The sequence below is a fragment of the Cavia porcellus genome, unplaced genomic scaffold (assembly GCF_034190915.1).
Source record: "Cavia porcellus strain 051 isolate PalLab524CR breed Dunkin Hartley unplaced genomic scaffold, mCavPor4.1 scaffold_1, whole genome shotgun sequence".
NCBI lineage: Eukaryota > Metazoa > Chordata > Mammalia > Rodentia > Caviidae > Cavia > Cavia porcellus.
The window spans coordinates 110,961,473-110,980,227 of record NW_026947484.1 but is presented as its reverse complement, the minus strand read 5'-3'; the positions used below and the strand labels follow the sequence as shown (position 1 = coordinate 110,980,227).

Here is an 18,755-nt window from a genome sequence, read left to right as displayed (position 1 = left end):
ACAGGATAAAAAGAAATTGTTTAAATCTTACTGTTTTTCATTTCATGTTTTACAAATATTGTTTATCTGAATCCAGAAAGAATACTGCAATAAATTAAATGGAAGATGTGAGTTTGTAAGGGCAGTTCATTGTGAAGAAGTCATGGCTGTGCCATCATTTTTAAATGAATCACTTTGGTAATATTTCCATCACTCCCTCTCATAACCTGCCTTCTGAGTGCAACAGAATCTGGAGATTCTGATTCTTTCCACTTCTTACCTTGCAGACTAGAGCACATGCTGAACATGGCCTCCCAGATCCATATGTCAGCCCCAGTGTGTCTCACTGTGAACACCAAAGGGCAGCTGGCAGTGAACCTGGAAGCTCTGAAGATCCTGTCTGCCATCACTCAGCCCATCATGGTGGTGGCTATCGTGGGCCTCTACCACACAGGCAAATTCTACCTGATGAACAAGCTAGCTGGGAACAAAAGGTGTGAGTGCCACCAGCAAGGCCCTGCTGAGCCCTCTGCCTACCACACTGCCAGTATCCTGCATGCAGGAGGTTGGAAGGAAAAAGCCACGAAGGAACAGTGCAAGCCAATCTACCCCTCAGTGAGCTTCATGTCTTCAACCTGTTCTAGGGTATGAGAGTGGGTCACTGGCTCTATTATTTATGCCTTAGTTTCCCCTTGAAAAGCATAAATTGTTCCTTTCCTAAAGGAAAGCAATACTATCAGTAACTACTTTATATACTAATAAATTATGACTCATTAAAATGTTCATATAATCAGAGCAAATTTCCTTTGGTTTTTTAAGGCTAAAAAAGTTTGATTTATGTTGCATATTTGTTGTTATTTAATATCAACATAATAAAATATCTATCCTTTTAAGAAATCTTTTTTAGCTATATTGAGGCACTAAGCAAACTCACATTTTTATGCAGCCATCACCTCCAGCCATCCCTAAAACCGTCTCGTCTTCTACAAGAGAAACTCTATTAATCAATAACTCCCAAAGCACTCATCCCCATTACTGTGCATTCTATCTCTGTGAATTCACTACCTAGGAATATCATGCAAGTGAAATCACACAAAATTTGTCCCTTGTGCCTTATGTATTTCTCTTAGCATATCTTCAAGTTTCATCAGCATTGTAGCAGATGTCTAAATTTTCTTGTTTTTCAAGTCTCAGTAACTGTGTTCATATACCAATTTGTTTATCCTTTCATCTGTAGATGGATAATGTGCTTTCTTTCACCTTTTAGTTTTAAGAATAATGCTGATAAGTATGTATAGCAATATCTGTTCAAGACTATATTTTAAATTCTTCTGGCTATATACCCAGCAGTAGCATTGCTGACTTACATGATGTCCATTTTATCTTAAGGAATCACCAGCAATTTTTTCATATTGTCTGCCCCAGTTTGTTTTTACCACAAATGTACAAATACTCTAATCTCTGCACATTCTGCAAATATTTTTTATTTTCTCTTTGCTTTTGTTTATTTGTCTAGATAGGGCCATTCTGATTCATGTGGAGTAGTAGCTCATAGTTTCAGTTTATGTTTCCCTATATAACTAATGGGGGAAATCATCTTTTCATGTGCTTATTGGTCAGTTGTGTACCTTCTTTGTAGAAATCTCTACACAAGTATTTTGCTCATTTTTCTCTAGTTGTGATGCATTGTAGGAATTTCTGATATGTATCACATACATGTCTGACAAATATTTTCTCCACTTCCATGTGTTGTCTTTTTACTCTATGAAAGTGTATTTTGATACACAAAAGTTCTCAACTTCGATGACGTCCACATTTTCTATTTTTTTCTCAACTGTTGGCTACATTTCTGATGCTGTACCAAGAAATCACTGCCAAATCCAATGACAGGAAAGTTTCTACCCAAGTTTTCTTTTGTGGGTTTTATAATTTGGATCTGGTGTCTAGGTCTTTCATCTATTTTAGTAAACTTGTGAGACACTGGAAACAGCACAATGCCTTCTTCTTCCCTTCTCCTTGCCCCTCCCCCACACTTGGCTTTATTCTTCTCTCTGTGTGCATTTTTCTACTTTTTCTCTTCCTAATGCTTTCCCTCCTCTTCTTCTTCCATTCTTGGTTTTCTGCATGTAGATATCCAGTTTCTCCAAAGGCATTTATTGATAAGTCTATCCTTTCTTCATTAAATAACAAAATGGTATGCCTACTGAAAACCATGCATATATTTGTTATAATAAAAGCAGTAAGTGTTATATAGGATAAAAGAATAATGTGTATGTATATTACTCTTGGAGTTTCTATTTTATTTTTGATCTATATGTCACTTTTTATACTAGTTCCACACTGTTTTGATTACCAGTTTGTACTATCAGAATTCCAATACCAGAAATTTTCAAAATTTCTATTTTCTGAAAGAAGTTACATTTATCAATTTTTATTTTTATTCTCTTTATATACATATTGTCAGGAAGAAACATGCCCTGCAAAGTACACAAAAGAAGAAATTTATGTAAATAATTCATCGTTCAGAAAATTAAAGTTGAAAAATATTTCCCACATTAGTAGAGCTCACAGTATTTAAACTACACCCAGCTTCCCTCCTTATATTTAAAACTACATTGTCTTAGCAGAGAATAATAAGCCTAGTCAGGATTGAAATGATCAAGTTTCTAGTTGTTTTCAGCACATAAGTAGAACTGCAGCCAGCTTCATTCAGCCCCTTCTAGCATAGAGCAGATTGGTGAAAACTGCTTGGAATGAGTCCCTCTCCTGTGCACGCACCAATAACCAAGGCCAAGGTTTCCCTAAAGGTGTCCCTAACCAACAGCACCTGAGTGGCACACACTAACATGTTGAAGACTCCCTGTGGTTTAAGCAGCTCAGAAGGGAAGGCCAGCCTGCCCCACTCCTGCTTATACTCCAGGAGTCAGCAGCAGATTGGAGGAACCAGAAAAAAGCAGAAATCCCTAGCCAACACACTTCAGAGTAATTATAACCAATACAGGAAGGGCTGGAGACCCCACTACCCACTTGTCTGAAAGAAACCAGGAACATGACAAGAGTAAGAAACAAAAGGCAGTCTCCAGCCTCCAACCCAAGCAGTACTGGTCCAGGATGTAAACATGGAAGAGATTAGGGGTGGCACACCTGCAGTATCTAAAGCAACAGCAACTGACATAAAGAAATAATTTTGTGAAATTATAAAACAGTTTAAAACAAATACTATTGCAAGTAAAGGAAGATATAAGAAAAATAATCAAAGAAATGCTAAGCATCTCTAAAGAAAGCCATAGATGGAAGAATAGAGGAGCATTGAAAAGAAAGGGAAACCTTCAATGAAGAATATAAAAAAAATTTAGAAAACATGAAGCAGATTCAAAGAGATTACCAGGAAATTAAAAACTCCATTGAAAGCTGGCAAAACTGCTTGAAAGAAACTATCAAACCCTGAAGACAGGCTTGCAGCTTGTGATTGTGAAAGGGAAGATCTCTTACAAATAACAAGGAACCAGGAAGTAACAATACAAAGAATAAGAATAAAAAATGTGATAGAAGAATCAGGGGTAAACACAAATGAAATACAAAGGCTATTTACAGAAATAATTAAAGAAAACTTCAGGAAAAGAAATAATATTCAGATAAACGAGGCATACAGAACTCCAGCCATCTATAATCAAAATAGATCTATAATCAAACATATAATAATCAAGATCCCAGAAAGTTAACACAAGAACAGAATATTAAAAGTTGTCGGAGAAAAGAAAAAGCTCCCCTATAAAGGAAATCCTATCCAAATCATCACAGAGTTCTCGACAGACCATCACATCAAGAAGAGCTTGGAGTGAAGTATTCCAAGCCCTGAAAGAAAATAACCTCCAGCCCAAATTGATGTACGCTGAAAAACTGGCTCTCAAAATTAATAGAGAAACAAGATGCTTCCATGACAAAGAGTGACTGGGGGAGTTCATAACCACCAAACTAACACTACAAAAAATACTGAAGGACATTCTAGAGAGAGAAAGAGCAAAGACCATGGTTTCAGAAACAGGGTCAGAGGGGGATCAATGAACAGGGCAGAGAGTTGAATGAAGGGGAAAAGTAGACAAACAAAGGCAGAAAAATAGCATGGCAGAGATGAGGCAGAGAAGGTTGGCCATAATTACTAACATAGATGGCCTTGATACACATCAAAAGAAACACAGGCAGAGTGGATAAGGAGATAGGGTCCATTGAGATGCTCTATATAAGAAATATAGTTAACCTGAAAATAATTTATAGACTGAAAGTCAAACATGAGAAAACAATATTCTATGTGACGGGGAACCAGAAAATAGTGGATGTAGCTTGCCCATCAGCTGCAGATTGGTTGTAAAGACATTAACTTTTATACAATGGAGAACTACTTAACTTGAGGCTCTTGTAGGTAAATGGATACACCTTGAGATCATACTCAGGGGTAAAAAGGCTCAGAATCACTTAGGTGAACTTAGGTGAATAGTGGGTTGCCTCCTTAATCTAAAAACTAAAGGAGTTAGTGAAATACACTAATGCATTGTGTGAAAGTGAAAGGGGAGGAATTGTATAAAAAGGGAAGGCAGTGAGTATTGTTAATCGTTTATCATGATTTGAAGCCCATATTGTTTTCATCACTCTGTTTAGTTTGGTTATATTCTGTCCCAGTTTGTCTACTTGTAGTTTGGTGGCATGAACAGCTATTCCAAAGATAGCAGGATATAGTATGGTAACCATTTTTGATTTCCTATTGACTTAATTTGAAGCCCTGTATAGCTTTCACTGTCTTACTATGACTATTTTATTTGAATCTGTTTTGTTTTGATAGTATCAAATCTGAGGGTGTAGGCAACTACTTTGAAGACAATAAGATTCAATAAGATACCATTTTGGTTTGACTAATATCTTTTGAAGTCCTATAATGTCTCCAATGTTTTGTTTTTATTAATTTTGTTCTGTACTGTTTTGTTTAATTTTATTATGCCTGATGATATGGGCAATTCTCTTGAAGATAATAAGAGGCATTATGGTAACCATTGTTGATCATCTTGTATTTAGGTTTTAAGCCATGTATTATGTCCATTTTTTTTTGACGGACCCCATTTTGTTTTGTCTCATTTCCTCTCTTCAAAATAAAAAAAAAATTTAAAACAATGTTTACTAAGAATTTCAAAAGAAATTAGAGATAATTTTTCTCCCAAGCTTATATAGACTTGGATTTTGAAAGAAACATTAGTATAAGAAAATGAGGTGAGTGTTTTGAGAAAGAAAAGTGTTATCATATTTCAAAATGGTGACAATTACCTATGGATAACTATAACAATCAGAAGAAACAATTTTATTATACACTCAGTTGTAAAGCATTTTTTTCCTCTCATGAATAAGCTAATAATATTTCCATTCACATAACTAAATACATCAGTATCAATCAAAGTTTCTTCAAATTACATGTGCACTGTTATCACATTGATTTGATATTCAAATGACAAATATGAAACATATTGTCATGTGATACAAACTTATGTTAAGCATAAAAACTTATATTGCAGTTTGAACTGCAATGATTAGTTCAGTTTGAATAACTGGAATTTATCTCTAAAGGTATAGCACAGCTCTAACAATTTCTGCTCAGGAAATTTTCTCCAAGGAGAAATACACTTGAGCAGAAATTTAGGATCAGATTTAAGGATGTGGCCCTGCTGACGTGCCTGTCAGTTTTTCTAGGGAGTTATAAAGGTTTTTGAGAAGCATTCCCAGAAAATCTGAGGTTAAACAAACACTTTTGCCTGCTTTTTTTCTTTTACATTAGAGCTTGAAAAACAGCCAGATGAATTTTATAAACCAAAGTTGAAAAAATTTTCAGTTCATTGCTCAATTTTACTTCAAATGACTTTCCGTCCCCTAGAAGAGGTAAAACAAGGATTTATTCTAAGCCAGTAGGCTACTATGTCCTTGTTCAGAAGTAAGAAGACCAGGGGAAAACATACCTTGAGGAACCCAGGAAGGGGCTACAAATAACTAGCATTTTATCTGTGTTATTTTTGAGCTGCAAACACCAATGTAACAAAGTAGAGTTGCTCAGCTATACACCTTACTGCCGGCATAACATTCACACTTTGATTCATTAACATGAATGGGGATCCTACTAGATTTGTTTTAGGTACTCACCAGACAAAGCACAACCAACTAACAAGTGAGTTATGAGTTAGAACATCAGGTTAAACACCAAGTTGTTAAACATCACCCACTATTAAAGTGTGATGCTTTTGTTGCAGGGACAAAAGCTCAAAGATTGTTTCTTGAACAAAAATGACAATTCATTAGTCTGGGCTTTGAAGGAGCTTTATGTGATATATTTTGTTGTTTCTTTCCCACACTACATTGCTAGGGAAAAGTACATAATATATATTTTAATCAGTTGATGAAGCTTCATATTAGAAAAGAATAACTGTCTTCACAACTAAAAATGGCAGCTTTATTAAGTATGTAAAAATAAGAAAATTGAAACTCAGTAATATTAAATTACTCCCATCCCTGCATGATAGCATCGAAGTCCAGATAAGAATCCAAATCATTTAACTTCTGGTTTGATATTTTTTCGTAATGTCTCCAGAAAAAAAAATTTTTTTAAAAAATAACCCTTTAAGGAGGAATATTGCTGTCAGCAGTTTTCTCAATCCTGCTGTGCACTAAAATAAATTTATAAAATATAAAGCTTCCCTCATCCTTATGCTTCTGCTGACTAACTAGATCTAATGAGTTTACTGGGAATGCAGTGCACTCGTTCTGCCAATCAGTCTACATGCTAAGACCTACACCACCTGATCAGTCTACTCAGTTTAATGTGAAAAGCACTGGGTTTATTCCCCAACATGAAGGAAAGGGAGGAAGGAAGGAAGAAAGGAAAGAAGAAAAAAAGGAAATAAGGAAAACGAAAGAAAGAAAGAAAGAAAGAAAGAAAGAAAGAAAGAAAGAAAGGAGTCTTCCTAGTTTAGAAAAGTACAGTCTCTCTTGCTTGTTACTAGGTATTTGGTCTCACATTTCCTGAAAGATGGCAGAGTGGTAAGCAGGAGAGAAAGAGCCTCTCCGAGAGTGGCTATCCAGAAACTGGAATATAGCAACTCAAGGAAGACAAGAAGGAGAGCAGTGAGTCCCCTGACCTAGGAAGGCTCTGAAGCAAGAATGGAAGTCTATAGCAAGAGTGAAGAGAGAAACTCAAGGGAGAAGGAGGTAGCCAATGGACCCTTTTCCCTCAGTTGGGGCTCACTACTTGGAAGGAGCAGTTTAAACCTGTGGAAACACGGCAAGTGCTGGCAACACCAAAGGCCACCACAGAGAGATGCAGCAGTGGAAGGGAGCAGTGGACTTGAAGGACTGCACTAGCTGGGAGTGAATGCTGATGACTCAATCATCCTGAGGGAGAGAGTGATTGGTCAGGAGCCATTTTGCAGAGGGACCAACTGAGCTTCAGAACTCAGAACAACAGCTGGTGCATCCAGCAACTCCCAGCTGAGTTCAGGCCCACAAAAAGTACATTGATAACCGCAGGCTGAATGGTCTCAAACTTATAGCCAAAAACCAGCCTGAATTTCATTCTCACAAGACTAGCCACCACATTGCCATAAAGCTACTGCTGGCTTGCTAGAAAAAAATCAACTCAGACCTAGACTCTGTCTCCACACGTTGTCTACCAGTTATAGCACAGACAAATCTGGAAGTGGACTCTCTCTCTCTCTCTCTCTGTCTCTCTCTCTTTTGTTTGTCATTGTTTTTATTTCTCCTTCCTTGTTTGATCAGGTTTTTGTAACATGGTTTCTAGCTTCCTTGTGGTTGTTGTTCTGCTTTTCCTTTATTTACCCCTTCTCTTTCCTTCCTGTCTTCTGCACCAGGTTCCCAAGGTTTGTGTGATTCCTCCATTGTCCTCCAGCCTTGTTTCTAGTCTCTCTGTCATATATGTCTCTACTTTTTTCCTAAGCTCTTCTGTTCCATGAAGGTAAAATTGATATATTGAGGTCTTATTTACTGAATATAAGATTCTGGTTTACTTCAGAATTAGTTTTATTTCCACAAATCTAGTACATATGATCAAAGATCACAAATTAACAGTTACCTTAGTTTGCCATTTTGTAGGTTATATTTCATGCTGTTGTTATTGCTGCTTGTACCACTTTAGCCATTTAGGCATAATTGTCCTAACCAGTGATTCTTCCTAGTATTCTGAAACAGAGATTGCCTAAGTGTCATAGAAAACACTGGGGCCAGTGCCAAAGAACTAGGAACAGGCAGTCACCTCTCATCCTCAGCAAACTGAAGATGTAGGATCTTGAAGCAGATTCAAAACCCAAAAAATAGCCATACCTGGAAGATACATCAGAGAAGTAGTCATTTCCTAATGGTTCTAAATACCAACAATAAACAATCCACCATAGGTAATTTATGGGCATCACCTCAGGAATTAATATTTTAAAAAAATAAAAACAAGAAAATTAGAAGACACTTAACTGAGAAGACATTCTAGAAAGAAATATCAAGGACTGCAACTCTGTGAACTCCAACAGAATGAATCCACCAGGCAAGGCAAACAATTGAGCAGAAGGAAGAAAAAGCAGGAAAACCAGACTTCTAGTTCACCAAAGGCAAAACCAGGAGGCAATGAGGTGGGGCAATCTGAAAACCACCAACCTGGCCTCTTCTAAGTGGTAGCAACAAAGCAAATGAATGACTCAAAAAAAATCAAATCAGAAATAATTTCTCAGATAGCTACAGTGATAATGACTGCAATGAAAACCATGTTTACTGACTCCAGAGCAGGAACAGATGAAAGATGGATGAGCTTAGAAGCCATGAATGCCCAACATAGGAAAACTCTTCTCTCCCATGAAATGGAAAGAAATGGAATCCATCCATGGGTTTAGCTGAGCTGCACAAGCACCCACTTCATAGGCAAGAGGTCCTGAGTTCAATTTCTGGTACAATAAAAGCGGGGGGGGGGATAGAATCCATAAAACAAATGCAAGCAGATATCCAGGAGATTAAAACTTCCACTGAAATTTTCCACAGTAGAATAAACCAAATGTGAGGACAGAATCTCAGATATAGAAGATAGACTTGCAGTTAGCAATCATGAAACAAAGATTTCTTTAAAATAGCAAGAGACAGGAGATTTAGCTCAGTGGTGGAAGAGCCTGCCTGGCAAACATGATGTCATGAGTTTTATCTCCAATACCAAGGCAAAAAAATAATAATAGCAAGGGACCATGAGAAAACAAAACAGTAGCTGCTAGATGATATAAAGAAGAATAGCATAAAATTGATTGAAGTCAATAAAAAAGCAGGAGATGGCATATATGATATTTAAAAAGAAAATTCTTCAGAAACATCATGGCACAAAACTTCCCTGTCAGAGAAAAAGAATTTAACATACTCAAGTGAGGGATATAGAATTCTAATTATCCATAATAAAAAAATCTACAGCCAAGCATATCATAGTCAAGAATCCAGAAATTCAACACAATAATACAATATTAAAAACTGTTAGAAAAAAGAAACAAATCACTTCTGAAGAAAAGCCTATTAGAATCACATCTCACTTCTCAACACAAACCCTCAAGTCAAAAAGAACTTGGAATGAAGTCAAAGAGTTTTCCTAAAGGAAAACAATCTCCAACCTCGATTGATATACCCCACAAAACTATCTTTCAAAATTGATGGAGAAATAAGATACTTCCATGACAAAGAACACTCAAGGAAATTCTTGAACAAACCAGCACTCCAAAATGTTCCAAAGAATGTTGTAGAAAGATATAAAAAGCACTATAATTCTATGGTAGGAAACAGAGAAAAAAACAAAAGTACATTCCCCACAGCAGGAGTGGGCCCATGAGAAAACTCAAGAGTGAGTTGGAGTCAGGTGTCTTGGTGCATGTCTATACTCTCAGCAATTGGGAGGCTGAGGAAGGAGGATCCCAGAGAGTTCAAGGCCAGCCTGCAAGACCATATCTCAAAAAGTGAAAAATTTAGAGAGAGAGAGAGAGAGAGAGAGAGAGAGAGAGAGAGAGAGAGAGTTTGAATACATTGCCTCTTAGCTTTTAAATTTGAGGTTAAAATTTTGAGGTTAAAGTAAACTTGGCAGAGTTCCACTTGCCACTGTAGAAGAACACGGTGTCTGGCACCTGAATGGAGCCCATGTGCAAAACTGAGAAGGCTTGGCCTAAGGAAGCTGGAAAGCAGCAGTCTCACGACATACAGTTCTGCAGGCCATTTATGGACACTGGATTTTGCCCTAATTAGATGGGAAGCTTTTAAGAATTTTGTGCAAAAAACTAAACATGAAATTTAACTTGTGTTTTTAGAAATCACTATGATGTCAAGTCAGGCATGCCTATAATCCCTGCTTTGGGAAGGCTGAGGCAGGAGGGCTGTCAGTTAAAGGGTAGCCTGGACTACCTAGTGAGACTGTCTCAAAAAACTAAAATGATAATGATCATTATGATTGCTGTTTGGAAAATAGATGGGAGAAGGACCAAAAGGATGAATCCTGATAAGGGCATCAGCCCTCAAACAAGATTCATGCACAACTTCCTGAAGTGACCACACCATTCACAGAAAGACTTAAATGACTGCAGTGTCAATCCCTGGGACACAAAATCAGAAAACAAAATTTAGCAACTGTCAAACATGCTATTTTTCACATTCTCCCTCCAAGCCACATATTTTCACACATTATGTTTCAAAATCACATACCATAAAAGTTTTCAAACAAGAAAACAACTTCTTAGTTTAATTCAAGGTTATTTGCAAAGGCGTTTTCAACAGAAGGATTCACATAGAAAGTGAAAGTATTTAACTTTTTCTATAATAGTCTCATTGCTAGAAAATGAGTTGTTTGGCTATTCAACCAAAGAGATGATTTTCTAAAATCTAAACTTTTAGCAGGTGAGATAAACAGTGATCAAGGAGAAAGAAACAGCATCTATAAATATGAACCTGTATGATTTCTAGACATCCTATTCTTCGAGTGAGATTTTTTCACAATAACTAGTGAAGAACACTGAACTGCATGCCATGGCTGGGACACCTTCATGACTCGGCGGAGATCATCAAATCTCAGACATCTCAAAACATGAAATTCAATTTCAGCTGCATTCTTCCCTCTATCTATATTGCATTTTCCCACAGAGTTTCCCAAACTGGGATTTTTGCTGTCTATTTGAACTTTCACAGTTTCCTCTCTTGTAGCAAAATACATACTGGAATAGAATATTACGGAAAAAATAAAATAAAAGCTTCTTATTTTAATCCCTGGCTCAAACATCGTCACACCAAGAGCATTGTGTACCTACAAAAATTGGAGCAGAAGAGAAGAACCAAAGAACGTAACTGTCCACAAAAACCTAAACAGTGAGAAAATGATTGCTAAATTATGCTGTTAGACCAATTTCATCTTAACCAGAAAAAATGCAAGTGAGTAGAGAGAATAAAACTGAACACAGGAGGGGGTGAGAGTGGTGTCTCTGTGGGAGAAGAGGCAAGATTGGGCCCAGTGAGGGCTCCTGGAACTCTTTCAAGTTCTGAGGGGCAAAGAGATCTTAGGAAAAGAGCTCTGTATACATTCGGGGACATCCACTATGCTCATAGGGGCTCTTGTTCTCCTTTATATTTGGCAGCCAGGCTGAAGGGTATCCTGTCCAGTGCTGTGTCAGGTTACATTTCTCCCCAGAAGATAACAGGTCACATTCACACTGATTGCAAAAGTCATGGTACAAGGGATCAGGCAGGGGATCAGCATGATTTCACCTAGCCTGAAAAACCACCCTGTGTCACAGGGAAGTTATGATGATCGCTCCATGATCTGCTTTTAATTTAGGTGGGCATGCACTTTGGAATGGTTAGCGAGTTATAATTTCATGACTTCTGGAACACAACTTTCACCGCTTCACACAAGAAGCACAGTCAGTCATCCTTGATACAGATTCCCACCATAGACCACACTTGAAAGGCTCAAGCCTGAGACTGAGATATGAATTTACACAGACTGGTCTTCCTGCTTTTCTTACTGCTTTCCTCAAACAAACCATTTGGGAATTTGCCTAAAATTTTAAAGTGATCCACACCTTGTTACTTTATAGAACTAGGGAAAAAAGACTAATCTCCCACCCATTATATCTTGGCTGTGTGGCCTTGCATTGAATTTTCAGCTTCCGGCTAAAGAATCAGGCCCAGGTTTCCAGGTTGGGAAAATGCAAGGTCCAGCTTCCCTTGGCAAACCATGGCCAGGCAGACATCGACTAAACAGGTCTCACTTAAAAGCCACATGGCCTCTGCAGGGAAAAACATAGTCCCCCATATCGAGGATCTTCTGATTGTGGATGAGAGAATGAGGCATTAGGCTACCAGCAATATTAAAGGTGTCCCATGTGGAAAACTTCCATAATCGCCTGGTCCAGCTCAGCTCTTCTTCCATTCACACTGAGGCCGAGTTCTGTTACTGCAACCTCTGCTTAGCTGAGGGGTCTCAAAACAGATAGCCTGTTTCAGTTAGAATAATGAGTTTTTCTCTGATAGGTGGTCTTAGCGAGCTCCATTGTGAACTGGCATATCAGCGAGAGTTCTGAAGATGAATTCTGGACAAAAGGAAAGGAGGTCCATGTTAGATATTCCTGAGCTGATTCAAGTTCTTCATTGTATATCATGAGTCCAAACAGAATGCCCTCGAATTTAGATTCCTGTCTAAAACTGGTACTAAAATATATTCTCACACTAGTCTTTAATTTGAGCTACAGTACAGAATAGACTAATTTGATTGTTTTCTCTTTTTTGAGAAAGGGCCTCAATTTGTAAATTAGGCTGGACTTGGATTCACTATATAGAACAGACTGGCTTTGAACTCATGGCAGTCTTCCTGATTCAGCCTCCCAAGTGGTGGGATTGCCAGCATGCACCACAATGCCCAGCCATGAATACCGTAAGTTATAACAAGTGTAGTCAGCCAGTCACAGAAAGACATATACAACATGATCCACTGATATGAGTGTATTAGCCAGGATTCTCCAATGACACACAATCAATAGCACAGAGAGAGATTTATGACCCGGGATTTACCAGAGGAAGCAGTGTCTGGGCCTATGGAGGCCAAGAAGTTCCTTGAGTGGCCTTCAACAATCAACAGATCTTACAAGGCCAGGAGCGTGACTCTGTCCAAGTCCAAAAGCCTGAGAACCTGCATTTCTGGTGTCCAAAAGCAAAAGAAAAGAACACCCCAGATCCAGGAGAAAGACACCTGCAAGCGCACTTTCTATTCAATGCCCCCTGTGCTGACCTGACCCTGTGTGCCAAATGGAAGGAGCATCTTGTCTGCTCAGCTCACTCAATAAATGCCAGTCTCAGAGACGCTCAGACATATGGCTTTACCAGTTCCAGAGGTTTCCTTAATCCAGTCAATGTCACCTCTAAGTTTCACCACCCCAAAAGTATAACTAAAATACTCAAATTCTTAGAAACAGTGTAGGATGCAGGAATAGGAGAACGGGGTGTTGCTTAACACATAAGGGGTTTCCATTGGGTGAGACAAAAAATCTCTACACTTCCTTGCACTAAAATGTGAACAGTCTTAACATTACTGAAATAGATGCCTAAGACACTTATGATGGTAAACTGTATGTGGTTTTTCAGACAATTAAAAAGAATATAGAAAAACTCATGCTTCTATACATATTTGAATGGAAATGCAAAAAACAAAGAAAACCCACCAAATAATAATGAAAGATTTAGAGTTTTGAAAACTGAAAAGAGTTCCTGCTGCCCTGAAAATTAGCACTTGGGAGGAGGCAGGAGTTCAAGTTCAAGGTCAGTCTGGGTTACAAAGCCAGATGCTGACTCAAGAAAAAAAGGAGTTGTGAATGAATATGGCAAAAATCTATGCTCTAAAGTGAAATGAATTTAGTAAAAGTAACATCTGTCTATCAGTTCATACTTGCACACTATTTTCAAAAGTGGAGAAACATCATGAAGTGATCCTGATTTTCACCCAGAGAAATGAGGTGATCATAGGTGTTAAAACAACCCACCAGGAAAACAACTCACTACAGTCTGAAAAAGGTGTGTAAGGTTTACATGATTACAGTGTGATTCTGAGATTAGTACAATAAAAAAGATGGTTTAAAAACATTTAAAAGTCAGAACAACATGTGAACCACATTGAGAAATATTAAATGCGTTTTACATAACTGACAGCAAATCAAATTCCTCACTTGCTTAAGGTCTCAGATGTCTCTCTTTGTGATCTTGGCTTCAGTTCCATAATCTGCCTTCTCCCTTCCTCTCCTCTCAGGACTTTTCCTTCATTTCAAGCTGCAGGCCAATCTCACTCATGAGAGTAATTGCTGTGAGGAATGGGACCATGTGTGTGAATCCTCACACTCAGAACAGCACAGGGCTGTGCAAATCAAGCATCTGCCTTACACACACACACACACACACACACACATACACACACACACACACACTGTAGTTTGTCTTTCTCACAGCCAGGTTTTACTTGCTTTCAAATAGACTCAGTGATCCCAAATGAGTGACTGAGTCCCTGCTGCTTTGTGTTCTGGAGCATCTGTGTGGAGTTCTTTACATGAAAAACAGATGATTATTTTGAAGACTCCCAAGCAAATATGGTAGTTCACATCTTTAATCCCAGCACTCTGGGAAAGATTGCAAATTGAGACACAGTCTGGGTAATGTAGTGAAACCTGGTCTCAAAACTTAAAAGAATAAAGAAAGAAAGCAGAAATGGGTGGAGGCTGAGGATATAGCTCAGTGTGTCTAAGGCCACAGGGTTAATACCCAAGACAAAAAAAAAAAAAAAAAAACCTAAAGAAAACAAAAAGAGAGAGAGAGAGAGAAGAGATCAGACTAGAGGAGAAAGGACAGGAGGAGAGAGAAGAGGAAGAGAGAAAAGAGAGGACAGGTGGAGAGAGGAGAGAAAAAGAGAAGAAAAGAATCCACACAGGGAATTCCTCGGGTTGCTAACATTTGTGCCATCACTGAAACCACAAAACATAATACTGACTACTGAATGAACTTGATTTGGGCTGTCAGATGGAATGATAAAAGATTCTATTGACTGCAAACTAAATCAACAGGAAAGGTAGGAAATGTAGCTGCCTCATATGCCCTTTGAAAAGAAAAAATTCTAGAAAATTTTTCGCAGCCCAAATTACAAACAGAACCAACAAGCTTCCTGCCAACTCATTGTGCTAGGAAAGGATCTGCTTCTATAACCTCCCAGTTTGCCAAGAAACAAAGAGCTCACTGCACTTTCAGTTTCCTTTCAGAATGAAACCAGTTTCAAGCCATCCTGAATCAGCTCCAAAAATACTTTATTCAGGAATAAAACAAGAGAAATTGAAATTTGTCACTTATTTATTCTCATCTATTCAGCCTTCAAACCTAAGGAATATAAAAGGAGAGACAGATTAGCAAAAATTTCAGTTCACTTTGGAAATCACAGACACATAAAGGAACCCAACCTGAGCTTCTTGTAACACACTGACTCATTCTTCCAGGAAACCACAAATCAGCCTGCTGTCTGGACAAGCAGGTGAGAAGCAGCTATTAAATTACAGTAGCCATCTTCAAACCTGTATGCACTCTGCTGGGAAAAGTGCAAATACTGACAGCTACATCACAAGCACATAAAAAGAAAAATTCATTAACATTTGTAGTGTAACACTTGCTGCCTGTAGTAGACCCCACAGGCCTGTCACTTCTGGTCACACACACTCCAACTTCTTTGCTTCAAGGGAGCCAAGCAGTGAGATTAAATGGGAGACAATGACCCTACAAATACATGATCTTTCCCAAGATCAACCAAAACTTGCTTGTTAAGGTGTCACTGCTGCCCCTCTGTGAAAGGAGACAAAAAGGTCCAGTGACACTGGGAGCCAGGGGAGGGACTGCAAATATTTTCTAGAGCAAACAGCTTAATGTCTTCAAAATCCTTCCAAGAGCATCATCTGTACCCATATGTCCTCTGCACTGTGTGGAGTCATCCATTCAAGGACTCTGACTGAAGACTCATTACTCTTCTCAGGTGGTTGGGCACCAGAATGGCTCATTAGAGCTGAGAAATGGCGAGGTCTCCAACAGGCTGTGAACATCTCTTCTTGGTCTAGAGGGTCCCTAGCATCTTGGACCTTGACTCTAAAAAAATATGATTCATCACAGCCTCATTTCTTGACTATGATATGCTTGCTTGCAATACAGCCATTCTGTTGTACAATTTCCTGAGAGCCACCATTTACAGTAACTGTGACCTCTCCCATAAACTGGGAATGGGGTGTGCTCAGCAAAAAGGTCAGCACATCTTACCTAACTTTACAGTTAGACATTGAGATCCATCCAGCCCCTCCTGGTGTCTCCTTGAAAGACTTAGACACATCAGATTGCAGTCTTGCAACCAGACCCATGTGTATAGCAACACAATATACCATAAATAAATCTGGAAAGAAGCCTATTGGCCCACCAAAAAATGCAAGTGGTATTTGTACATAATAGGCTGTTACTCTGCCATGAAAAAGGATAAACTTGAGTCATTTGTAAAAAAGTCAATGCACTTTGAGACCATATTTTTAAGTGAAATCAATCAAGCTCATATGTTTAAATACTGTATGATTTTTCTTATATGAAAAACCCAAAATACAAATAAATTATAGAACAAAATAAAAGATAAATAAAGAAGAGGTAGATCTTTTGCACAACAGAAGGTCCAAGAAATGGAAGGCGAGGGAAAGCAGAGAGGGTTAAGAATGAAACACAGAATTAACATGTGTTAGGTACATACACCAACTTCCCACAATGAATGTAATCAGCATTTACTTCAACCATGTTCTAACCAAAGTCAAAATTTTTAAGAACAAAATATTTATTGTACACTGGAAATTTTCCAACAGGGTTGAAATGAAATTAATTAATTACAATCCTTTCTTGGTTTTATAATTCACCAATATCCTTAATCTCTGGCCCTTTATATTTATTCTTGTAGGTGCAGGTGAACGTAGCGTCATCTATTGCAACACAGCTCCACTCTCACCCACGCTGTTAAAGCTATTACACTGCCATATGCAGTACACCCTGCAATGCGACTATACACATGCAATCGTCTTTTTAATCAGTTTAGAGGAGACAGAAGAAACATACATCTATGTTGTGCTTTATAATTACATAAATCTCCCAATTGTGACCTTTGTTTTTCTATGTGGATTTGCATTACTATCCAGGGCCCTGCCGCCCATCCCGAAAATCCTCTATAGTATATTTCTTATGACGTAGATCTATAAACCATACATTCTCTTCAAGTCTGTAAGTAGAAACTGCCTGCATGCTATTTTCAGGCACAGCCTGCCCCTTAGCTCTTTGCTTTCCTGGAACCGCCTCCCTTCCTGGGGAAAATCCGCGAGCTCTGCTCTTCCCTGGGCAAGAGCAGCAGCTGCCTGGCTCCCGGCCTGCCTCTGCAGCAAGGCCTGGGAACCACAGTGGAGAAGGGAATGAGTCTGAAGGGGGTCAAGCCAGGGTTCTTGGTCCCTGTGCCTCAGCTAGAGCCTGCGCTCTGTGAGTAGAGCGGGTCCCGCCGTGGGAACACTGGACCTGGTCCCTGCACTAGGAATTTAGTCCCTGAAACTTGAACTGCAGGGCAGAGATGCCTGTGCCCTCTGGCTCCAGTTTTACCTAACTTCACAGTTAGACATCCAGATCCATCCAACCCCTTCTGGTGTCCTCCGCCGAGCTGGAGGACAGCGCCGCCTGCCGGGAAGTCTGAGTGAAACTGCTCAGCTGCAGTCTCACCCTAGGGCTGGACTTCCCTTCATCCCAGAGTGGAAAGGAATCTTCTAGAAGAAATGCTTCACTGTTTATGTAGCTTGAAGGACTATTTGCTGAGAATTTAAATAATCTTCACAGAACTAAGGATGATATCCTTAGAGAAAAAGGAAAAATGACTTTAACATGGCTTTAGAAACATGAAACGAAACTAAGCAGAAGGAAATGGACAGTAGGAATAAAATTATTTTGCAAAGTATAATCAAAGCAGTATAATGGAATTATACTTTCATGTGGTACACAATTTTAAGTGCTTCTGTGAATGAGTTAACATATAGATATGTAGGGATTTCAGTATTTCATGTATGCTCAAAATTCATACATCCCAATGGACACCCATGTGGGGCTGGCTGCATATCCGGGTCACCTTGTGCTTCGCCACATGTAGCATCCACCGAGCTTCCATCACAGGCCAAGCCCTGCTCCAGATCCTGGGGCGCCTCTGCGGATGCATGAAGCTGCAGGCAGCGTGATCTTCAACTCCAGGTTGTAAAAAGAGAAATGAAATTAAAATAAAATAAAATTAGGTGGAGACAGAGAAAATGCCATGGTAGAATTTTCTAAGAACTGTCAATTTATGGAGACCTCTAGATGAGAAACAAGGAATGTTGCCGAGATGGAGGCCAGTAAGGCTCAGAGGCAAAGCACTGTGGGTGTAAAGACTGATGAGACAGCGTGCTAGGATTGGGAGGACCCACCAAAAAATCAGCCAGCCAGCCTTTCTGGTAAGCCCTGCAAGCTTCCCTGGTTCCAGGAAGAGAGAAATCAGGTAACAGCTCCAGTGAGCCTACCAGGCATGGGAGGGGCTGTCCTGAGAATTAAACACCCTTCCTCCTCCCTCGTCCCAACTCGGAGTAATCCACTGGTTCTGAGGGCAGGCTGAGTTGATAGCAACTAAA

At 39.0% G+C, this 18,755-nt stretch overlaps 1 pseudogene; it reads left to right on the top strand.

The window, feature by feature from the left end:
* Positions 1–285: 285 nt before the first annotated feature.
* LOC100712697 (guanylate-binding protein 1-like) overlaps positions 286–18,755 on the top strand; it is a 40,113-nt pseudogene continuing 21,643 nt past the window's right edge.